Raw genomic sequence first — 25690 nt, 5'->3', positions numbered from 1 at the left:
GGGATCTAAGGGCCTTGGGATATACCCATACTGCAGGGGTAACTACCTAGCAAAGAGGCACCTGGGTGGCTCAGTGGATTGAGCGTCCGACTTTGGCTCAGGCCCTGATCTCACAGTTTGTGGCTTCAAGCCCCACGTCAGGCTCTGTGCTGACAGAGCTGACAGCTCAGAGCCTGCAGCCTGTTTCTGATTCTGTTTCTCCCTCTATCTCTGCCCTTTCCCCATTCATGCTTTGTCTCTGTCTCTCGTTCTCAAAAAAAAAAAAAAACATTTAAAAACATTTTTAAAAAAGAGGTCCCATTGCTAATAAGCAGGTGGAGGTGCTGAACCTATTGCACTTTAACACTGAGGACCCATAGAACCTCCTCCCGAATGCATTTCAATAGAGGTGGACCCTGGCGATCCATTGCAGAAATGAGTCTTACTACACTGCAGTATATGATCGCTGCCATAGGGACACGTTCAAGTAATTGTGAAAGTAATATCATGCTTTTATTTGTTGAGGAGTGTTTTGCTGAGCACCAGATTTCTTTTCTGTGAATCCAGGCGGATAACACCCACTCAGGGAGTTGTATTGAGTACTGAATGAGATAACACGTGTGTGTCACACACCCAGTTTTCCTTGAACATGGAAACCTTATAAAATGGGAGAGCTATTGCTTTTATTGTGTCTGGGAGGTAGAAACAAATGAGTTAGCGGAATCGTGCTCTTCACTTTCTATGCCCCAACACAGAGACCACTCAGGAACCTTTGGGAACCGAAGTGTTGTAAACTGTCTTTTATCCAATATGGACCTGACAAGTCTTTAAACCAGTTGATCAACAAAAAAGAGTGATTTATAAAGATGGTAGCAAGAGGCTGGTTGGGCATGTGCTCAGGAAGTAGATGCTGTGAGGTGGAAGCCAGAAGTTCTCTTTTCTTATTGGCCAGCTGTATGTTCTTGGCAAGTAAGTTGCAGTTCAGGGCCTTGGTTTCTTCATGCCATGGAAGAAATATAAAGTACTGGGGATGGTTTGAGGATGAATGGGATAATGTATAAATAGCATGATACATCGTATAATTATTTAGTATTGTCACGTATAGTCTATGAGAGTAAAGACTTCCAAAGATTTCCAAAAATGTTTGGATTCACGGAAATCAGTTGGAATAAGTTTTTGTCTTCCCAAAGTAGACAGTTCTCATTTACCACATGAGTCCTGGACTGTTAGTTAAAAACTTAGTCACACTATTATAATTGGAGGGATTAATAAGATGGTGACAATCTGACAAAGATGTTCATAATTCCTGGCTTTTTCTTTGCCATTTGTAAAGCACAGGAATGTTATTGACCCTAAAATGAGAGGGAGGTAGAGATTTAAATGGCAAGTACCATGACGGGCATCTGAAGTTCCTTTTGGATTAGGCTCTGATTAAAGAATGGAAAATATCTTTGCAATGAAAATTCTTGTCATTAGGCCAAACACCTTTGTTGGATTCCATTCCTCTTGGGAGAGCTGAAGCTCCCTCCTGCGCAAAGCACCTTATCTCTTTAGGGACTGACATCTTATCTGAAACCAATAATTGCAATATGGATCTCTCTGAGCCCAATATTTGTAGGATTTAGTTTTTTAAAACTAGATTCTCAAAGGATTAAATTGCCCAGAAAGAGTTAAATATCTAAATTTCTTCGTAGTTGCTCTGTTTTTTAATCACAGAAGTACAAGATTTTGTACATCTCTATAAAGTAGATTTATTTGTAGGAAATTTAGAAAATCTAAGAGAGCATAAAGGATAAAATAAAAAATCACCAAGAGTCATCCTTCATTGTAAACTTATCATTTTAGTCTTTCTTCTGCATATCTACATGTGTATATTCACCTACATTTATATGTTATGTAAGTATAATACGTGTGATACGCACTCTGATTGAGCTCATATTTACAAACTGCTAGGAACTGACTTTTCGATTTAGTTTATCATGGACATTTGCCCATGTCATTTAACATTCTACCGAACGATTGTAAATCATTGGAGAATAGCCCATTGCAGTGGGGCTGGGTACGGTCTGGCCACAGGGTTCAGGGAGCCCTTCAGGGGTCTGGTGAGGACATCCCATGGAGGTGCTAGTTGGCATCCTCTGTTCGGCCCACAGTCATGCTCCCTGTGCTTTCCTGTGGGGGTCAGCAGAACAGGCAGTACCAGCCTCTGATTCCTGAGGACCTTACAATCTGGAAATGCTCCCTGGAGGGTCAGAGGAGGGAAGGATGTCTTTGGTTGTGGTCATCTTGTTTACTAAGGGAGGAAGCCTAGCCAGGAGTTAATGCCATGTGCTCTGGTGTCAGGCCGACTGGACTTGAATCCCTGCTTCACAGTGTACCAGCTGTAGGACATGGGGCAGGGTATCTAGCCTCTGTGGGTAAGAGGATTGTTGCGAGGACTAAGTAAGAATTATGCAAACTTGGCACGGCGTGCGTCAAATAGTAAGAGCTCAGTAGATGTTAGCCATTATCATTATTGCCTCAGTGTTCCATGAAGGTGGGAACATTTGATGGGAGAACAAGGTGGGATAAGATACAGACAAGAATCACAAGAAGAAAGAATCTAGGGAGGATCCTGGCAATGGTGGTAGAAAGGGGTATTTGATGGTAGATTTTATGTGTCAAAAAGGTTAGGCCATGGCAGTCAGGTACTTGGTCAGACACTAGCCTAGATGGCACTGGGAAGGTAGTTTTCAGTTGTGATCAACGTTTAAACCAATAGATTTTGAGTGGTGTGGGTGGGCCTTATCCAATCAGTTGAAGGCCTTAAGAGAAAAAAGACTAACCTCCCTTGAGGAAGGGGGAATTCTGCCTCCAGGCAGTTTGCCCTGCAGATTTTGGACTTACCAGCCCCTAATCACATACCCAGTTCCTAAAAATCTCACTTTCTCAAAAGGAAATATATATATACATATATTTGTATGTGTGTGTATGTGTGTATACACATATATAAAAATATATGTATATATGTACGTACATATATGTACATATATATTTCTATGGGTGTGTATATATATGTATATATATATTGTGTGTGTGTATATATATTATTGGTTTATTGATAATATACATGTGCACATACACACATATATGTATGCATGTGTGTGTGTGTTTGTGTGTGCGTGAGTGTGTGTGTGTGTGTATCCTATTTGTTCTCTGAGAAACCTTAATAATATGAACTATTATATAAAGTATTCGAAACATAGAGAAAGGTAAAATGGACGTGGATGTTCAGGTAAGGCCAGTGAAGGAAGGCAGAGAGAGAAGATTATCAGATACATTCAGAGCAGAAACCACATGCTCGTTATCTTTGTATCCTTAACACAGCCCCGGATGTGCCATCAGATTAAAAAGGAGACGGAAGGGAAGGGAAGAGGGAGAGAAGGAAGAAGGCAAGAAAGAGGAAAGGAGGAGAGAAAGGAGAGGAGGCACGAGAAAAAGAGGGAAAAGGCGCAGCCGCGAAGAAGTCTCCAGGCAAGACTGCTCTAATTTCCCTTTCTCTTTTTAATCCTTGACCCAATGCCCAAAGCATTCCTTTCCCAGAGGCTTTAAAATCAAGCAACAGGCACAAATCTCTTACCATTTCTTCCCAAACCTTTTGCTACATCAAACCCCTCTTTCACCTCTGTCACTTGGAGGTCTAGCCCGCAATGCCTTCTTTTGAGAATACTGAGTCTGCGATCTGTCTCAGTACAGCCACAATGCTCTTTGGTCAATGTACTTGGTGCCTGCCCAGAACCTACACCCAATTGTCAATTTCCAATCCAGACTTACCTGTCCTAGGCCTTACTCATCTCACCTGGAAAGCAACAACGTAGACCATCCTCCTTTTGGCTGACAATGTGATTGGCTTCCCAACACGCAGTTCCCCCAGGACTGTGGAGAGAATTGTGAATGATACACTGTACATGTGCCTGAGAGCAGAGGCCTCCAGGGGATGTGGTATTTCTCTTACCATATTTTGTGGAACAAGCGTTTTGGGAGATATTTACAGGGACTCTAGGAAGAATTCTTTCTTTTAATAGACTGAGGGTGTGGAACATGACATATTTTATCCTCCCTTGGAAATTCTCAAGAAACATTAGCATTGTAAAGGCTTGATATCCTGCAGGAAAGAAACTCATTGAATTTAGTTTAACTTAATCATAATCCCAGGTGGACTTTTTCCCCCCTATGGAATGATGGTCCATGGAACACTAGTTTGGAAAACACACACCCAAGCTAATAAAGTGAAGAAAGGGAGTGCGAATGGAGAGATTTCAGATGACTCCAAAGAGTGGAGAGAAAAATGTGTTGAACGGGAGAGGGCTGGTTTGGAGGATGTTCCAGCCCAAGTACATGGTACCACACAACCGTGGAGATGAATGGATAGTCAACATCTTCCTTCATCTCTCGGTTGACCTTCCCTCCTCTGGTGGGGCCCCTCCAGGCCCTTCAGTTTCCGCCTCTTCCAGTCTCTGTCCACTTCTCATTCAGAGAAGATTCTACAAAGATCTCACTCCATCCTAGCTACCCCTCTTCTCAGACCGTTTCTTCTTCCTGCGTCTCCACATGCTGGTACCAGCTGTGGTTCCATGTTTGCCTAGTGAGGGGAGGGGGCTTCATTTTTCTGATTGTCTGGCTCGGTTCCATCCCTGCATTGTCACATGTTAAATGCCTTGCTGCAAAGATTCCATAAGTATAGAGCTCTAGCTTTGTTTTCAAATATATATACTTCATCTATTTAAAAAAGAAACTATGATAATAAACACATACTCTAATTTGACGCGCACCAGATTTTAACATATTGGAGACCACCTCTACAGTGACTTGAACTGCGCTGGGTGAGCTTGGTTTAGTTTAGAACTGGAAATAGCGTTTCTCTTGATGTCTCTGTGTGTATATTTGAATGCCTTATAGATGTGCCTTTGAACAGAGCCTATAGCTCTGCCCTGATCTGTTTCTGAATTCAGGGCTATGCATGTCTCCTAGGGAAAATTATTGCAATTATGTACCCTCCATTGACATGAGAGGATCATGCTCCACTAAATGCTGGGCACAGCGTGGGTGCGTATGTTCAACATGTGCTCTCCTCATGGGGGAGAAATCAGTTGTGCAATAACAAGTGGACATGTAAAGCATTGCATTACGATGGTATCATATTGTGGGAGTTTTAGTGAATTAAGCTTTCTGTGCTTCTGACCTTCACATTAATACATGTTACACACATGTATATGTGTGTGAGAGATGATTTATGTTGATATTTATATTTATCTCCTCCCTTTGTGGGATGAAATAATATATAAGCACCATGCTTATAACAAGAAAAGAATCAAGACGGTAAAGACAAGGCTGGCCAGATGAACCACCTGTCCAGAAAATGAAGGCCATGTGTGGAAAGCTCTCTCATAAAGTCTTGGAGACAAGAAGAATGGTAATAATTATTTGTCACTGGGGTTCACCTTTTATGGTGCTAAAAGTTACTGGATGTACTTCATGCGGTAAAAATTTGCAAAATAGTTCTATGACTCCTGCCAAGTTACAATGGCATCTTGAAACAGAATATAGTGAGAATGAAAATAAGGCTATTGACATCTTACCTCTTACAGTCTTGAGATTACTGTTCCTAGAAAACTGAATATGAACTAAAACTAAATCTGACAATGAAAATTCATAGGCAGCATCATTCAAAGTCTGATGTGCTCTATGAGAGAGAATGGAATGTTCCACCAGGGAAAACATTGTTAAATGTTCTGTTACTAACTATTCAACTGGCTACTATAAAAATTCAACCACACACACTCCAAAATTTCAACCACTACCATTGTCTGACAAGTGTATATAGTGTGGGATGCAAGAATTATTACCCAATGTGCTTGACGAAGTAATTCAGAGGCTGAGATTTTCATGGAATCCTTAAAGATCTAGTGAATGAGAATCTGCCTTGTTTGCTTTTGTATTAGAAGTTCATGCAGACAAATATGAAAAAGATTTATTACTTTCTAAAACTTTTGACATGTGCACAACAGAAGAAGAAATTTTTAGGTGTTTAGATCAGTTCTTAACACACCATCAAAGAAATTGGCAAAAATATAAGCTGGTTGGATGAACAGTATGAAAACAATGGCAGCAGAAGGAGTCAGAAGGAATAGTTCATTTCAAAACCATGACCAAAGCGAATTTACATGTTCACTGTACACTGAGTGGATGTGCACTAGCTATTGATAATTGCACTATCTAATAGTGCCATGCAAGTTGTCAATTTGATTAATAAATAGTATTTACATTGTTACCTTTCATGTTTTATATGAACCAGATTAATATTAAGTTCTAGAATTTACTTTTTTACACCAGAGACCAATGTCAAAAATCACTGGTGTTTATTTGTGGTTATTGTTGTTGGCTAAGAACTCCATTACCATGCTCTCTCTTAAATATAACAAGGTTAGACCACTATAGTTTTCAAAAGTATATACATATAATAAATTGTATATTTTTTCAAAAAAATTTTTTGATCGTTTATTTAATTTTGGGGGTGGGAGGTGCAGAGAGAGAGGGAAACACAGAATCTGAAGCAGGCTCTAGGCTCTGAGCTGTCAGCACAGAGCCCGACACAGGGCTCAAACTCACAAACTGCGAGATCATGACCTGACCTGAAGTCGGATGCTTAACCGACTGAGCCACCCAGGAGCCCCAATAAATTCTATTTTTAAAAGCAATTTTAGGTTTCTGGAAAAACTGAGCAGGATGACAGAGTTCCTATACACTCTTTCCTCCACCCTTCGACAATGTCCCCTAGTATTAACATGCTGCATTATAATGCTATGCATGTGTTAGAACTGATCAACTGATATTGATACACTACTAGTAAGTAATGTCTATGGTGTATGTCAGGGTTCTCTCTTTGTGTTGTACATTCTGTGGGTTTTGACCCATGTATAATGTCACGTATCTTCCATTACAGTGTCAAACAGAATAGTGCCATCGCTGAAAGTCACTGTGGTTTTAATAAGCTGAAAAAGAGCCCAATGGGGAAATCAGAGTAATGTCGTTAACCCTACTCAAATCTGCAGATAAAGCTACTAGCAACTAAAATGAAACTCTTTTCAATGCCACTCAACACATCACATTCAACGCATTTCATGCAATACCAACTAAATGTACCTGTTTTGGCCAAAGAATGAAGGAAGGGGAAGGGGATGGGGAGTAGTGAGGCAAAAGGAAAGGTATGATAGGGAGCATCCGACAGCCCTGGGGCCCAGCTTCTAACGTGGCCACTCTCTGACTGGGAGATTCTCCTGCCTCAGCTGGCTTGGTTTCTTGGTCCACAAGGCAAGCGATTTGATGCCCTGATTGCAAAGGCCCTTCCAGCTCCAAGCGAAAGAGGGCACAGATAATTACAACCAGGGATAGTATGTGTTTAGTGGATTGAAAAACATTTTCTTTGAGCCTCGGGATTTCTTGTGCTGATTGCCTTTGGAGAATTTGAGAATTTTTTAAAAGACTGAAAAAACAGAGAGAGATTTCTGTTTGGGATTTTACCAATTTAGTCATTAAATGGCCTGCTTGGGCTACAGCTAAAACAAAAAGAAAATAAGAACTCAGATTACTTCTAGATAAGAATCTATATGTGTAATTCTCTTCATCTACTCTTTAGTACATGCACAAATACAGGAACATTTTTCTTGGAATAAGAAAAAAAAAACTTGATACTAACTCTATGACTTCTCAACAAAGGAGGACCTTTTATTTGGTGCCAATTTATCTTTCTTCTTATTTACACAGAACCATACTAAAGCTGGTTAGTGGTAAGAAGCAGAAAAGTGGGAGAGTAGTTTTGCTTATAAGTGCCTGTGACTTTATTATGAAATCCTAGGTTTAAGATTGAATACACTGTTAAAAGTCTTCCACTTAGGGAAGAACATTATATCCAAAGGATTAGTGTGAATATTCACCATTAAAAATAGTTAACATTTATTTTAAACCTGACATTATTCTAAGCACCTTACATGGATTATAACATTTTATCCACTCATCAATCTTATGAAGTAAACACTATTACTATCTCCATTTTGCTGATGCGGAGATAAAGCAGAAAGAAGTTAAATAATTTACCCAAGGTTACTTTATGGTTGTTATGTTGAGATTTGAACCTAGGTGGGCTCGCTCCTGAGCCTGAGTTCCTAACTTCTATACTATACTGCTATAAATTATGTATTTATATAGTATGAGAAAGGAAGGATAGTTTATACAAAAATATATTTAAAATAAGAGCTAAGCGGCCAAATATAGTCTGTAACACTTGTCTTGTACTTAAGAGTGTATAAATCTTGAATTGCAGTAAATTACCATTCAAGTTTATGTTGCAATTAGACTAATCTTCAATCCTTTAATATAGATTCTGTTACAATGCAGATGGACCTAACAGACTTGCACTTGCATTCAAATTTCAAGCATAAAGACCATTTGTTGCTAGGATTATGCTCATGCTTGACAAATAATATGGTCTTGTTGGGAGACAATTCTCCAGGTCTCTGGTATTTCTGGATGTCCTGTAAGAGGAGGCATTGGCTTTCTCCTAGACTATTTTTTCAAGGATGTTCATATGGTAAATAGCCTAGGAAGATAGAGATTGTGTCTTCTCCTGGAGCAAAGAGCAGGCATGCTTTACTTACCACCCTACAATGTTCAGGTGCCCTGAGCTCAGGGCACCCCTCCTCTAACAACCAATCGTGTGTGCAGGTGTTACCGGGCCCTCTTCATGTTGCTGTGTGGGGACTGTGGTTCAGGAAACTGGCACAAGAAAGATGCCAAAACCTTTTGACTACTAGTGACTGCTATGAATAACGAAGTCCTTTGTCTCTGACCCAGAAGTCTTGTGTCTTCTGCCAGCATTCCTGTACCTGCAACATGTTAACTTGCTAGTTTGCAGGGAGGGTAAAACCTCAGACCTTTTGTAGATCTTGACACCTATAGCTAGATATATTATGTTATGAAAACATCATCACCATTATGTAGATCAATAACACTTACCAAATGAATCTTTGAGTTACGTTGAACAAATGAATCACCTTTTATTTTTATTTTTTTGAAATTTTCCATAATCAAAAGCTTTTAAAAAACTAAGATTCCTTAAAGGCAAATTTAAGTGTATGCTACCTCTTTTCTGAGGCAGTTAGGGATACAACTTTCCTGAGAGTTAGGGATACATACTACATGTTATGCAACAGTCACATGATAAAATCAGTGGTGTTGTATCCATAGTGATGTGGTTTTTTTTGCCACTTTAAAGATTTTATTTTTTTATTTTTATTTTTTTTTACAAATAGTTTATTGTCAAATTAGTTTCCACATAACACCCAGTGCTCATCCCCACGAGTGCCCTCCTCCATGCCCATCTTCCCCCTCCCCCCTGCATCCATCAGTTCTCAGTTTTTGTCAGCATGAATCACCTTTTAAGTGAGAACCTACCAGAGGTTTTCACAACAGTTCTGTACAGTACAGAATATTATTCTCATTTTTTCAAATGAGGAAACTGAGGGTTTGGGACATTAAGTATTTTCCCTAATATCTTACAACTCGTAAATTTTAGAACTGAAGCTTCAAACTAGTCCAATGTTCTTTCTGCCACTACTGCCTCTTGAAACATTTTAGTTATAGGAATGTTAATTTTCAAACTAAATCATAAAGGCCCCGGGAAAGGAAAAATGATTGTTGAAAGAGAAAATGTGAGCTTTAAACTAGAAGGAAGGGGAGAGGTGAAGAAAGCCAATATGAAAGAAAATAGAAAGAGGAGAGACAGAAAGGATGAAAAAATGTCCAAATACCTTTTAGTGCAAATGTTGGTATGAGGTCCCTAAAACTAGGGTTTGGCGGTTAGCAGGGGATTATGGGCTTGACGAAGGGGAATTGTGAAGATCCACGGAGAATCTCAAAGACAGTACCCAGGTTAAGGCCTGGAAGGAGCCAATAGCCAAGTAAACAAGCAAATGGGGCATTCATCAGAGTCCCCTAAAAAAAGTGAGATGAAGAAGGATATCAAGGTCTTCGTACTTGTAGAGAGCAGATAGTGGAAATTTCTTGAAGCACTGATTATTGTGCTGTGGGCAGTCTTTTGTTACCGTTGGGTGTTTGTCTGCTTTGTTTTGTTTTGAGCGCGAATGGCCTTGCTTGTGTGCAGAAGGAAACTGTTAAGGGCCCCACTCTGGTTTGGACAAAGCAACAGCAACTACCAGTTACCTTGGCCAGCCCTTGGGGGAGTGAACTCTGTAAGGTACTTGTTCAAAATCCAAAGTCATTGAAGATAACTGCAGTGAGGTTTTGTGCTCTTGTTTTTTTTTTTTAAATCTCTTTTTCAATTCATTTGTGCTTTGAGCCACAAAAAGCCTTGAAAATAATAAAGGTTGCTGTTCCTTTTAATCCCCACTTTGGGTAGTAACTAAACAATATGGTTTTAGCATGTAGCCTCATAAGCATTGCCCATCATATTTTGTTTTGTTCAGACTCACACTTTGCTCACTGATATTCTGCAAACATTTGTCAGTGATGATGGCGACATGCTGGTGAGCCCCCTGGTTCTTTGTTTCCTTGCAGAGCGTGGTTGAAATAATTTGGGAAAGTTTCTCTTCTTCAGGGGACTGGAAAAGAATGATGAATGACTCCCTTGTTCTGATGCATCATTCTGTTTCCTACAAGGGGAAGAACTGACAGCTGCTAATCTCTGTATTTTCATGAGCCCCACCTTGATCTCTTAGTAGATCACTTACTGTTATGCCATGAAGGTGAAGCAGAGTTTCATATTATTCATTAGGCTTGAGTCCTCATTAGTAGCTCTTTTATAAAATAAACACTAGGCTCTGCAGAAATAGGGAACAAGAGCCCACTTCATACAAAGTACAATGATAAATGTCTCCTGTGGCCCTAGATTCCAACTCTTAACATCTGTGATCTCCCCGTCTCCATGGCAACATAAAGTAAATAATAAAAATAGTCCAAATCCAGGAAAAGCACAGCAGGGAATGTCTGTCCTGAAAGAAAACAAGCGCTTAACATGCACTCACATACCAGCAAGAGGACCCATGTGAAACCTAACAGTTGATCGATAGGAAAACAACAGTGAGTGGATATTGCAGAGCGTGAAAGCAAGCAGACAAAAAATGTCAGACTGTTTGAAGAAGTGTTGTCTGCTTTCAGTAGGATGCCTGAAGGGAACATTGCTTCTTACATTCACGGGCTTGTACAGTAAGGCTTTTACATTTTGTACAAATGTGTTTTGAATTATAAGCCTGTTATGTTACACTATATTTAAAGGGAGTCATAGATTATAAAAGTAATAGTATCAAGCAAAGAGTTGGGAAGTGCTGATTTAGTTTTTGCCACATAGCTTCTTAGCAAGGCTGTGGTCTACCAAACAGGCCTCCGGGGTCTCCTCCCTACCTGCACCTCAACAACAGGAGGCTGTTCCTCCTGTGCTCCCACCCCTGGAGGGAGGCAAATTGGCGGGCTGGGGAAGCTCTTAGGCCCCACAGTTGGGGTGGGAGCAGCAAAGAAGCCCTCTGAGAGAGAAGAATGTGCCCTCAGGGGCACAAGAAAACCCACAGGAAAAGGGCATTTTCAAGGATGAAGATTTGAGGTTGATTTAATTTTCTAGTTCACTGTAGGCAACTAATGTTGTGACTTTGGACCTTTCAATTCACTAAGCCGGGTTTAGTTGATCTGAAAAAAAAAAAAAAAAAAAAAGAGGGGGACTTTATGACCCTGGTGTCCCTGCTTGGAATTCTATAATTCTATGAATTGAGCACAAAGCATAATTTTGTTTCAGCTTTTGTGGATAAAAAACTTAAAATTTCTGGGCTTAATGGTCTACTGTAGCAAAAACTGTGCATTGAATACAACCCAATGGCAGTGTGTGTGTATGTGTGTGTGTGTGTGTGTGTGTGTGTTGAAGTGTAGGTGTGGCTTGGGGGAACGACTGAGAGGTCTCCAGCCAATCCCACTGACTAGCTGTGTGAGCTTGGACAAGTTACTCAAACTTTCTTGGCCATAATGTCTCTATCCCTAATGGCGTTAATGGTTCTCACCTTACAGTGTTGCTGTAGGAAAAATTATGAATGATCAAAACATGTTAACTATTACATTTTTATGGATTTTGGATCAATTGTTTGAAGAATATTTTTGATCCTGTAGGTAAGATTTTATAACTGTGAGGCCACTTGCCTAGTGTGATTTATGGAAACGCAACCTCAGGACCTTGTGATGGGGAATCCATTTGGCACCAAGTATGTGAATCTATACTGAAGATCTACCATGCGGATTTTTCTTTTGACTTCTTAACAGTAGCTTTTTACTCCAATTACTTCCATTTTTCTCCCCAAAGTAGAGTATAGCTAAGCCATTTTGGCTAATGTAATAGTCTAGAACGGTTGGGTTCTGATAGGTAGAAGTTTTTACTATGTGTTGTGCACAGATATTTTGCCATTTATTCACTGGTGGTGTTCAAATTAAAAGCTAACCAGAAGTCAATAGTCACAAAGATGGCTTTGGCGCAGATTCTATTTATTGTTTCTTTCTTCCAGGTAGGTTTCTTTTCATCTCTTTTCTTTCTCATCTTTTGACCTTTCTCCTTCTCTTTATCTTCTTCTCCTGTTCTCTTCTTTCCTACCCTGTACTGTGTGTGCTGCAGTATTTTCCTTTTCCCACTCTTTTCCCACTCTTTATTCCCTCCCTGCCCTCTTTCCCTTTTTATTTTCTATACTTTCGTTTCCATGGATCCGCAGGGCCTGTTGGGTGGCTTTTTCTGTAAGACAAATAATGGAAGGACAGGTGGACTTTTCCTTATATGTAGGAAATGGGACTTGCAGTTACCTGCTGGGGTTGAATTTCCGGAAAATTGTTGATGTCAGAGAATCCAGCTGTTGTGGATTTAGAGATAATAGGCTGAGAACTAGCAACTGCCTGGGGTCATAGCGACTTCAGGGGCACTGGGATTCTGTCTAACCAAGGGAGGGGGGAATCAGTGACCATGATTAGAGAGGAAGATGTTGTATTGTATCCAAAAGACTAATCCTGTATTTGAGCTGTCTGACCATTGGGAAAATGGCCATACAAAATAAGGCTACATTGACTTCTGTCCCAATTTTACCATCTATAACTCAAACAATATGTTAAGGTAATTGTTGTATTCAAATCCTTGGCCAAACATGAGCACTGGTTGATCTCTAATATTATCACCACCCCACCCCACCCCCGAAAATCTCAGTATTAACCCCATCTTTACCAGTTATCAGCTGACTGATCTTAGATAATTACTTAACCTGCTCAAGGTTTGGTTCCACCTGTAAAAAGGGATGACACCCATACCTTGTCTAGTTGTGCCAGGGATTAATTAAATGAGATCACATGTGAAGTGCATTTGGGGTACTTTGAAGTTTCTATGCAGTTTCTGCATTTTGGCCTGGGATTTTAACATTTTAGAGAAGGCTTGTTCATCTTATGGGTTGTTTCGTGTCAGTTTAGCTCAGAAGCCTACCCGCGTCATCTTGTCTTGACACTGAGTAGGAAATAAGATGGTGAGCCCCTCGGTATTGGGCTGTACACCACTCACTGTTCTCGGTGGCCTTAAATCTACCCATACTTGGTACCCCCCAAATTCCCATTAGATTCATTAATGACTTGAGTTCTCCAGTATGGCAAAAGAGGTTAAAAAATCGCAGATTCAAAATCCATTTGAAATCTCATACTGAATTTATTTAGAGAAGTAGCTCTCCAGTGGGAATGATTTTGCCTCCCAGGGGACATTTCATAATGTCTGGAGATATTTCGGATTGTCACAAGTTGGGGAGTGGTGTGGGGCACTGCTACCGGCACATAATAGGTGGAGGCCAGGGAGGTTGCTGAGCATTCTACAATGCAAAGGATTGCCCTATCCAAAATTTCAACAGTGCTTAGGTTGAAAAACCTTAGATTAGAGGTAGCCAGTTACACAAAATCGTTTTTATAAATAAGGGGATCCTTTTGGCTTTAGTATCTTACTATTCATTAAGTCCGAGAAAAATCCAGATAGAGGAGGCATTCAGTGGTATTTGAAAACCTTTAAACTGAGCTGCTGTTATGAATCAGAGAGGCATGTTTGCCTTTCGGACAAAAAGATCTGTAGCCTTTTGCATGCCAAAAAATTTGCTCAGGGTTTGCTATGCAGCGGCAGGAGAATCTGTCCATAAAAGGGATGGACTTTGCTGCCCAGAGGGATTCCCTTCAAGGGTTTCCCTTGTGAGCCTGAAAAATCACTGGGAAAGGGCAAGACTGGCCAGCCTTCTGGGTCCAGCCCTCCCTGAGGGGTGTTTACACTCTCCAGGAGGTGAGAGTGAAGAGGCTGTGGGGAAGGGATGGGATTCTAGCCCTAAAAAGGGGTTGTGTGGGAACCATCTTCTGCTACTAAGATACGAAGATCAACGGGCTTAACTGTGAAAAGCCTCCAAAATGGGAAACTGGGCTTTATGCTCAGGGGAAGCTGAGAGGAAGCCTTCACCGAGTAGAGAGCACTGGGCTTCGAACTCCACCTCCTCCTGCTGTTTACTGACCCTGTGATCTTGGACAAAGAAAGGAAAATAACTTAAGTTGCCGCACACCTACCAGATGCCAGACTGAATGCTAGTCTTCATTGATTTTACCGTATTTTTACATTTAACATTTTAGAGTTGCTTAGCTAAACCATATAGTCAGTGGCTGGCTAAGTCACCCTGGATGTGTTTGACTCCAAGGTCCATGTTTTTTCCACTGTATCACACTGTTTCCTCAAACCCTTAGCCTCCTGAAGCCTCTGTTTCCTTGCTTGTTAAATGGATGCTGTCAGACCACCTCATAGGAATGGAAAAATCTTTGATGTCTCTGGCACGTATTTGGCCCTGGCCTGTAGGGGGAGCTCAACACTCCTCCCACTCCTCTGCAGTGGTTGGTGTTTTAAGGACATTTATCGGCCATTACACCTACTGAGGACATCAGTGTGCTGAGATAAAGGCCCTGTGCCCAACTAAGGGGGCAGGCTTCTGCTTCTTCCTCTTTCTCTCGTTAAAACCACAGTCAACTCCCTTGGCAAAGGTGGGTACACTGAACTCCCTCTCCCTTTTTCCTTTCCACTTCTGGGAAAGACAGAGTTAGGTGGCATAGGGCTTGCTCCTCAAAACTGGGAAGACCTGTCACCTCTTTCTCACTCTTCGGCCCGGCCTGGGTGCCTGTGTAGAAAGCCCAGGCTAGCTCATTTTGTAGGTCTCATTTTGTAGACCTCAAAGCAAAGGCTCTTTTCTTCTCCTGGGTGGAGCCTTTTCTTAATCCAACACTTTTAGACTTTGATGAAGAAACTGACAGAGACAGAACTCCTCAGGCTTCTCTTCTATGGAATAGAAGGAGGCCTCCGTGGGTTCACCCTACTTCCCTGGATTCTACATTGCATATGAGACCCAAATCCAAACATTTATCTCTCTCAGGGAGGCTTTCAAAAGTGGGTAATTTAGGGCAAGATTCAGCCATTTTTCAGTTTCCAGACCACATATGCCATTAATATTGTCTCTTAATTCTGTGGTGCTCCTATTGCTAAAAGTTGGTGCTTGCACAAATGTTACCCTTCCCTTACATGTGAACAGAGCCTAAGAGATCATACAGTTTAGGGACTTTTAACTTAGGGTCCTACTGGAATTGGATCTACAGTGAACAGTTCCTCATTATTTCACAGCTTTCTGTAAGTTTTGGCCAGTGGAATAAAGCATGAGACATAAGGAAGATAATTCTCTATGTGAAAGAGAGGGACACATTTATCATTACAGTATGGTTGCATGGTCAATTTAAATTTTGAGGATTTGAAATATTCCAATGCATTATTTATAAACAAAAAAATTTTTAATATAAAGTTCCTCTTTTTTTTATGGAGGTGGAGATGAGAGCAAACCTCAAGAATAGTCTAATTCCAAATCTGGTGGGCTGAGTGAATACAAGACCTTGGTTAGGCTGTGTGCTCCATGGTGGCTTGAAATTCCCCACAATGGGAATAGCCATGCCCACCAGCTGTTGACTGCAGTGTGTGAACGCTCTATTGTTTCCATGCTCCAGAACTGTGAGTGAGCACGGGTTCTACAGCCCTGTTTTTNTCCCCCATGGTCCTCCATTAAGTTTCTCTTAATCCCCCTATACGTGCAAACATATGATATTTGTCCTTCTCTGCCTGACTTATTTCACTCAGCATAACACCCTCAAGGTCCATCCATGTTGCTACCCAAGGCCAGATTTCATTTTTTCTCATTGCAATGTAGTATTCCATGGTATAGATAAACCACAGTGAAGATCCTTTTTATGTCACATAACAGTGCCATCCAAATGCCTCTTAGTGGTAGATCTAGAGTTTTGGACTAAAATAAGGGTTGGTATACTTTTTCGGTGAGGGTCTGATAGTAAATGTGTTGGACTTTGCATGTCATATGGTTTCTGTCACAACCATTCATCTCTGCCATTAATGCATGGAAGCAACCATAGACAATACATAAACGAATAAGTGTGGCCGTGTTCTAATAAAACTTTACATATGGACACTAAAATATGAACTCTGTATGATTTTCACTTGTCAAAGAAATTCTTTTTTTCTTCTACTGTATAAAGGTGTAAAGACCATTCTTAGCTGTGGGCTCTACAAAACCAGGTGATGGGCCAGATTTAGCCCACAGGTCATAGTTTTATGGCCCCTTGACTACAAGTTAGGTGTCATAAACTGCTACTAGGTAAGTTATTTATTGAGCTTATATATATAATAAATAATATCTATCATTAAATATGTGTATTATTTAAATATATACATGTATATGCACTTATTCCCATGGGAAATTAGTTTTGAGTTCTTGAGGAGGAGGTCACTATAGACTTCTGTTGAGGCCCACTGGCAGCATTCAGTGAAGAACTGTATCAATTTTCAAATCACTCTGCCAGAAAGGGCAAAACTAGATGACATTATGATATTTCATAAGTAACAGTTGTATTAAATAGGTACCAAACTACAGAACCAAAGAGATCTGAAACTATGATGGCTTGAACAAGATAGAAGTGCATGTCTCTCTATGCAAGCATCTGGGTGGGCAGCCAGAGGCTGATACGCAGGTCCCTTCTATCTTATGTTTCTGTCAACCTCAGCTCTTACCTCATAGTTCCTGATGGCTGTACCACCTCCCATAATCCACATTCTAGTCAGCAAGAATAGAGAAAGAGAAAGGGAAGGTACAGTTGGTTGTAATGTTTAGTTTTAAAAAACATGGCTTTCTACTTCTAGCCAAGATGGAATAAAAGGCTAGATTTATAGTCTCTTCCCGAAAAACAACAAAAACAGACAAAACACATGAAACGATGGTTTTCAAGACATTGGACATCAGGTGACAAAGGATAGAGGTTCCTGAGAGACAGGAAACAAATGAGGTGAGCTCTACAGTTGCCCCAGGCCATGGTGCCGGATGCGGATATCCAGAGTTGAGGATTGGGCTGGGAATCCCAGCAGCTAGAGTTCACAAGGCAGAGTATGGGAAAGGAGGAAGTGCACAGATCCGCCACTTTAGAGATGTGGGGAGGATTCTCCTCCCTCTGGGTCTCACCTGAGCACAGATGACTGCACGTGAGTAGGCAAAACAGCCAACACCTGGGAAAGAATCACCTGAGCATATTAGAAGGACAACTCTTTAGAACTCACAGAGGCAGGAATCGCTCCTCTTCCCACTAGCCAAAGCAGAAAACCTTTTAATTTGTGGTCCATCAAGTGGAATTCTCATGGGTTTTTGCCTCAGTGTTGAGGCAAAATGAACCCTCGATTAAACACTGCTCTGGTCCTGCCAAAGCTTAAAACAAGCTCTAAAAGGCTCGGGTTGTTTCTAAATGTAATGGGATGAATGGCGGCCCAAAGATACCAAGTCCTGGTCCCTGGAACCTATCAATAATGTTACCTTATTTGGAAAAAGTATCTTTACAGATGTGATAACATTAAGAATCTTCAGATGAAGAGATCAGCCTGGATTCTCCAGGTGGGCTCTAAAGGCCATCTCAAGTGTCCTTATAAGAAGGAGGCAAAGAGAGGGGCGCCTGGGTGGCTCAGTCGGTTAAGCGTCCGACTTCAGCTCAGGTCATGATCTCACTGTTCGTGGGTTCGAGCCCCGTGTCGGGCTTTGTGCTGACAGCTCAGAGCCTGGAGCCTGCTTCATATTCTGTGTCTCCCTCTCTCTCTGACCCTCCCTCCCCTTCTCACGCTGCCTCTTTCTCTCAAAAATAAATAAATTTAAAAAAAAGAAGAAGGAGGCAAAGAGAGACTAGATTCACACGGAGAAGAAAGCAATGGGAGGAGAGAGTCAGTTGGAGTGGTAACGGTGGAGGAATGTCAGGCACCACCAGAAGCTGGGAAGGCATGAAAAGGATCCTCTCCTACATCCTTTAGAGATACTCTCCTGACACTTAGTATTCAGACTTTGGGCCCCCACAACTGTGAAAGAATATATGCCTACATGTATTTTTTTAAATGTGTACTTAATTTTGAGAGAGAGAGACAGAGCCTGAGCAGGGGAGGGGCAGAGAGAGAGGGAGACACAGGATCCAAAGCAGGCTCCAGGCACCGAGCTGTCAGCACAGAGCCTGATGCAGGGCTCAAAACCACAGACTGTGAGATCACAACCTGAGCCGAAGTCAGTCGCTCAACTGAGTGAGCCACCCAGATGCCCCTATATGCCTACATCAGGAGACTAATATACCAAATAGCTTAGTGATACCCCATAACAAAACTCAAGACTATTTATAGGAATACAAAGTTATTCAGCACCTGACAAAATAAAATTCAGGGTGTTTAACATCCAATCAAAAACTACCAGGCATGAAAAAAAGCTGAACAAACACACACACACACACACACACACACGAAAGAAAAATTAATCAAGTGACCCAGAAAAGCTACAAATAAAAGAATTAACATCCACCTTTTCTTTTTAAGATCAGGACTTGCTGCTGCTGAGGCTATAGCTAAAATCCAAGTTCTATTACCAAAAGCTGAAATGGCAGTCCCAGCCATCAAAGTGAAAACTTGTCTTACCAGTTGTATTCGTCAGGGTTTTATAGTTGCAAACAACTGAAACAGATGTGGTTGACTTAAGCAGAAAAAAAAAGCATTTAATAAAAGGATATTGTGTATTTCACAGACTACAGAACCAGTCTTAGACATTGAGCAGGAACAAATGGTGGGTTGGCAGCAGCCCGGACTGTGGCCAAAATCTTGCGCCAGAGCCCATCTAACTGAGGATACCGCTGGATGCCACCGCCTGCCCTCTGAAGTCACCGGTCACATGTGCCACTGCTGCTCCTAAACAGTCAGCATTGTTGACACTGCCGCCTACAACCACCATCCAGGAGACTCCTCATCTCTTCTTTGTACCATTAGGTAAAGGCTACAACGCATGCGTCTGATTGACAGAGTCTCAGTCATAGTTTGAGCCCCAAGTGCAAGGGATGCTGGGAGAATGTCTTCAGCTCCTGCAGCGGGAAGCAAGTTTTGCCTTGCATCAAGATGTATAGGAAAAGAAGTCTTCTCAAAACTGGGAGGGTGAAGAATGTGGCCAGTCTAATTAATAATAATAATAATAATAATCATAATTGGCAAGGGTCAATTCCATGACTTCAGATATACCAACATTAGTGAGCCATGAGGGCAGGGTGAAGGGGAAATGTTAGCATTAGTGACCCATCTTTTGCTCTTCAGGACCTAGTTTTGTCACTCATCTAAGCTCTTCTTTGCTTTTTATTCCTAAGGAATACATTGTAGTCAGACATATTAGAGAATTATGAGATCATTAGGAAGTAAATCGTCTACATCTGTGCTATCAACTTCCTGTTTTGGGGGATTTTCTTTACTAACCTTTGTTCTTTAATGGACATCCTATTGGCTACAAATTTTTGTATCCAGGATGAGGAAAAATAAAATCTAAAAGGAGAATGGCAGGTAGTTAAATGTACGACTCTTTCCTTTGCACTGTGGTATTTAGTGTAAGGAATGACTTTGACCCTGTTTTAGCCCTGACCAACTTGCTTCCTGGATTAATTAAGTCTTTGATCTGTGATAATTCTTAAGCAGCCACCCTCATTCTCCTTGATTGAAAGGAAGTCTTAGATTAAAAAATATTTGGCTGGAAAGGCCAGTGTTTTGGACAGCTACAATAGTATGATTTAAGGCTAATAGAAGATCTCTACGTTTTCTTGATAGTTCTGTCCTTTGAAGTTAATTCCTTGGACCCTTTCCATAAGGCTCTCATTAAAATACAAAAATCACATAAGTGACAACACATAAAACAGTTTTCACTTTTAACACCTTTGAGGAATGAGTTTTTCAAGTAGTAACTAACACTTATTTGGCACTACAGAGTACTTCATCCACAGTTTAACTCATCAATCTTCACAAAAGCCCTGTCATAGGGTATTATTATTATTATTCCTTTTCTACAGATGAGCAAAGTGAGGGATAGAGCATCAAATCACTTGCCCAAGGTTGCACAGCTACTAAGTGGCTGGGGTTCGAACCCCTAGAGTCGGTGTCCACGCCCACCTGTTTCGCCTGTGTCCTTTGCTGCCTATCACCTAGGAGAGAGGTAACAGGAAGAGGACACAGGGCAGGTAAATGCTGATACAAGGGAGGAGAGAGCCCAGGTCCAGTGCTCATGGAGGGCAGGCCTGAGGAGGAACTCTCCTGAGAGGACGCACAGGAAAGACTTGGAGGGCTGGCGCAGCATGAATCACCTATGGCCAAGGGCCCCTCTCTTCTTCCTGGCTGGTAGACCTCAGCCCTTTTATGCAGGCTGCTCTGACTTCAGGGCTCTGCCTTCTGAAGGACTTATCAATTACTTTTATACTTAATAAACCACCTTGTCCAAGGACAAAGACGGGAGGGCAATATTAAGGGGAGATGTGAGGGATCCTTAAGGAGACATGGAAAAGTATTACCTACCTATTGGAAGCAAGGTGAGCAACATGCATAACAGTGAGGCAAGCTCCTGAAGAGAGAGAATAGCTGGCGGTGCCATTGCTAAATCTAGATGTTTGGATGGAGAATCTAGCAGGGGGTTTTATGCCTCTGGATGGCAGGCTCCATGGACTGTAAGTCCCAGAGCCCTTTCACTGGAGAGAGGCATTCACAAAGCACCACATCAGCCCAAATATTCACAGATGCAAAGCCACGACATTAAACACTGCTGCTTCTGCTGGGGAATTCACTAGCCCTAAAGTAAATAATGAGTTTTAGTTCTGGGGAACTGTCCTTTCACAGAAAAGGGCGGAATCCAAGCCAGGATTCAAATCTCATCCTGATTCTGTCTTCGTCTCTGTCCCTTCCTCCCTCCGTCTGTCCCTCCCTCTTTCTCACAACATCCACAGTGTCTGATTCTAAATATAGCTCAAATGACCAGAAACATTAGTAGATAAATAAAGAGAACTAAAACAAAAAGAGCATCGAGCAATTCTTTCATTTTCCCAACCAGACCAGACAATGCAGAAATACAGAAAAGCTTCTGCCAAATCCGTCGTGCTCTGACTCCAACTTCCCATTTCTTTCATCATCAAAAGAAAGGCAGTCAGGTACTATCAGCAGAAATAGGCTTTACAAGTAGTAATGCAAGCACTGTGATTTAAGCCTCTTAAAAAACCCAGACTTAGCACTTAGACTGATAACAGATTATATCTCAAAAATGTCTTCTATCTGGAATCCTGTCTCTTGAAGAAACACAGAAACTAGTAATACGGATTAGTTTATTTATACATTTTTGGCCTTATTCATCTTCTAGAATTAGAAAAAAAATTAAAACATTGACTGGTTAATACCATAATTAGGAATAACACAAGTTACAAAATAGCAATGTAGAAGGTAATTTTAGGATTAAAATAGATTTTTGGCTCTCATAATTCATAAGATTTTATTTGTCAGACAGGCTGGCATTTGTGTGGGGGTGTGTGTGGGGGATGGGGAGACTCCCAAATTTAGAGTGTGTAGACCCAAAGGAAAGCTGTTTTTTTTTCCTGTTGGTGGAATTTGCGTGACTTTTAATTCTTATTTTACTAATGTTTTACAGTAAGTGTGGGGAGTAAAGATAAGGACAGAGTAAGGGAAAGAAGAAAAGTATCTCTCAAGTTCCTTGAATTACTGAAGTATGTACTAGAATAAGAAAGTTGAGTAAAAGTAACATGTCCCTGTTACCACAGAGCTCTTAGTGGAGATGTGTGACAGACACAGGGCAGCTCTTTAGGTCTGGTAGAAGTGACTGTGGACAGAGAATTCATCCTACATCAGATGTGGCACATGTGGAAGACTGTGCAGCGTAGCTGCTACACAGTTGGGCATTCTCCAGAATACACTTCCTAGCACGGGAGTAGGAGCCGATATGCTCCTTCTCTGGTCTCAGTGTCTCTTCCTCTTCAGTGGGGAGGGGACATCCTATGAACCATGAAGTAATGCTAAAATTGTTGGGCAAGACTCTTTTAGAAAAAAAGAAAGTTTCTTGTTTTTTGTTTTTGCTGGCGGTGTTCACTGACCAGAAGTGACTTCTTTGACTTTAGGGCAGTAGCATTGTGTCCTGGTGATAACATAATATACACTCAGCACTCTTAAGAAGCATAGGAGAGTGAAAACAAAGCCTCTTGAGGACCCAGACTACTAGGAAAGGTAGGAAGGATCTCATCAAAGGATAAAGGCACCAAACAGTGAATTCTATACCACCACAAAAGAACTGCCATATATAAACGAGACCTTCGCTTTTTCCATTCACACAAAACTCACCTTTTCTAGCTTATACTACTAAATCTAAGTTCAGCTTAATCACAGCTTGGGGTACTATTCCTGTGTTTCCACAGTTACGATGAAAAACTACATTCTTAACAGTTTTTTCCCCCCTAATTAGATGTATTTGAATAAGCTGAAAATCTAATATCTAGGGACTCTTCATTATTTTATTTATTGAGGGCAATCCTTAAAACTTGTACTGCCATTTTTTTTTACTCACAAAATTGGAAGGATATGAAATTCACAGTGAGAATTTATTACACAAATAATAGAAATGGTCAACATGAATCTAGTTTTATCCATTGAGCAAAGAAACAAAAGGGGGTAAGTTCTTTTAAGAAGAATACCAATGCATTTAAAGTGAAGAATACTACACTACCTTTTTTACACTGAACATGATGGGAAGCAAAGTATCCATTAAACAAACACCTATTATTTGTGAAACAGTTCTGTCAGAGTGGTGTCGGGCAAGGATCATTGGTTAACCTTTGGCAGTGACCTCATGTTTTAGGTAACTAGAATGAGATTATATAGCTGGGCAATGGCTAGCATAGTGAGTGGATACAGGTTTTAATTTCAACTCATAGCAAATGATGATCACAGATTTAGCATCTTACTTTGTACTTCCTCTGTACCTGAATCACCTATGGCTGTGAAGCTTGAGCTTTAGGTGAGAAGGCTGGCTTCTTCGATTAGCTCCTCTGTGATTACTCAAGGACTGTAGTTTGTTCCAACTAAAGAGGTGGTTTTCTTATTAGAGGAAGTATTCGATGCTAAATATGAGAATGAAGTCTTGAAGATATTTTATAGTGGTGACAGGTGTTTTGATTCAGGAATAGGATCTTTAACAAGTCAAATGCATATTGTCCTCCCTTCTTAAAGATTTGATATTTTAAGTAATCTCTACACCCAACCTGGGCTTGAACCCACAACCCTGAGATCAAGAGTGCCATTCTCTACCGACTGAGCCAGCCAGGCGCCCCTACATATTATCTCCTTTTAAACATTAAGTTTTTCTAAGCACCAGAATTCTATTTTTTGGCTTGAGGTGGTGCTTTCTTCTATATTTGATTTCTTGGTTTCCTTGGTAGACACTATGGTCTCTTCCAATATTTCTTCAACATTTCTGCCTATGTGGGAGGTTTTGCTTACAGGCTATCTTAAAAACCTCCCTCTCCTAAGAGACAGCCCAGCGGACGAGGCTTTGGAGGTTGTAAAACTGAGGATTCTAGGTGGGAACAGATAACTTGGATCGGAAAGTGGATTCACTCCTAAAATGCTTAATCCACTGGTGCTAAAACGTGTTGTCTTCGCCTTCCAGCAGTTCCCCGTAAAGCTGCTACCTCAATGCCAAGAGCCATTTTGACACAGTGCAAGTCCCGGTATTCCTGAAGGTGACAGGCCATGTCACACTCTCGGTGAGATCACTCTCCAGTGGCCCAACACTATCCTGGCAGCTCGCCGTGTCTGTACTGTGCTGCTCTCCAGCCTCTCCGACACTCTTTGGCCCCACGCAGCCCCTCCGTCTCGACGGTACCTGCCTGTAGTTAACACCAGTACTTGTGAATGTCCCCACAGCTGGCCCTGCTGGCCTCCGTGCTTCGCGCCGCCCGCTAGTTCAGGTTGGCGAAACTGGAGTCCCTAGCAGCCGGGGACTCATGCTGGGCGCAGATCTCCCTCAGGGCCGAACTGATGCCTGGTGTGGCCATAGCCACGTTGACCTCGGCCGCGGCCGGTGACACCTACAGTGTGGCCGGCAGCTCAGCCACCTCCTCGTCAGGCACTTGTCGCACGAAGGCCACCTAGTCTAGCAGCGACTCCAGGCTTTTCTCCAGGTCCAGGCGGGCCAGCGAGGCGCCACGCACGTCGCGCTGCTGCGCCTCCGGGGTATCCTGGGCTCCCCTGCTCGCAGCCCGCCCACAGCATCCGCACCGCCTCCGCCAGGCGGAAGTGCTCGAGCCCGCGCCTGCGCCGAGCGCGCCTCCTCCAGCTGCGCGCGCAGCTCGCTCAGTAAGCCCTCGCGACGCGCGACGAGCGGGCGTGGCGCGGTCCCAGTGGTGTCACCTGAGCTTGGCGCGCGCTCCTCCGCTTCTCGTGCTCGCGTGTCTCTTCGTGAGCACGGCGAAGCGGTCGTCGAGGCCTTGCAGCTTCTCCTCCTCGTTGGTGCGCGCAGCTGCCGGACTCCGGTCCATGCGGTTGGATGCCAAAGGGCCGCGGGCGGTAGGCCAGGCGCGGGTCGAGCAGCGAGGCCGAGGAAGAGGAGGCCCAGCAGGCCGCGTTGCAGCGGGACAGCGACTGCGAGGTACCCGTGCCGTCGGCATGGAAGTCACGAGCGCAGCCGAGGGCCATCTCCGAACACCTGTGGTAGCAGGACGCGCATAGGTAGTGCTCCGAGTTGAACGAAGCTTCAGGGCCGGGAGAGCCCCAGCGGCGGAAGCTGCGGAGGAGTCTCCTTTCCGGAGGCGCGTGGGACAGGCCCCGGGAGCCCGCTCTTACCAGTCCCGCCCGCACGCCTGCGTCGCCCATCGGACCACGCCGCTCCACCACCGTCACCGCTAGCGTCTGGCCTGCCTCCCTTGTCTCCCCCGCATGCCGTCTGTCCACCCTGCACGTGTGTGCCTGCGGTACGACCTCTGCAGCTTCTGCTGGCCCCCTTTACAGCCTCCTCCACCGGTAACCTGCCGTTCTAGTGTCTCGATTGCAGCTCCTCCGTCTTGCCCTGAATCTTCGCTCTGTCCATTTCACGTCATCTCCCTCGCTTTCTCTCTCTGGCTTCACCACTGGCTCTTGCTCCCCGAGTGTAATCATATTCAGGTTGATACTAGCCCAAGCCCGAGTGTAATCATATTCAGGTTGATACTAGCCCAAGCT

At 42.4% G+C, this 25690-nt stretch overlaps 1 pseudogene across 1 annotated transcript; it reads right to left on the bottom strand.

The window, feature by feature from the left end:
• Positions 1 to 19523: 19523 nt before the first annotated feature.
• On the bottom strand, positions 19524 to 25345 carry LOC144237046 (alpha-internexin pseudogene; annotated as a pseudogene). The gene is made up of 3 exons (XR_013336741.1): positions 24852 to 25345; positions 23437 to 24721; positions 19524 to 19592 (listed from the first exon to the last, which is right to left on the bottom strand). The product of XR_013336741.1 is annotated as an alpha-internexin pseudogene (transcript).
• Between the last annotated feature and the right edge of the window lie 345 nt (positions 25346 to 25690).

The sequence above is a fragment of the Crocuta crocuta genome, unplaced genomic scaffold (genome assembly GCF_008692635.1).
Source record: "Crocuta crocuta isolate KB4526 unplaced genomic scaffold, BGI_CrCroc_1.0 scaffold266, whole genome shotgun sequence".
NCBI lineage: Eukaryota > Metazoa > Chordata > Mammalia > Carnivora > Hyaenidae > Crocuta > Crocuta crocuta.
This window is presented reverse-complemented; position numbering and strand designations above follow the sequence as displayed.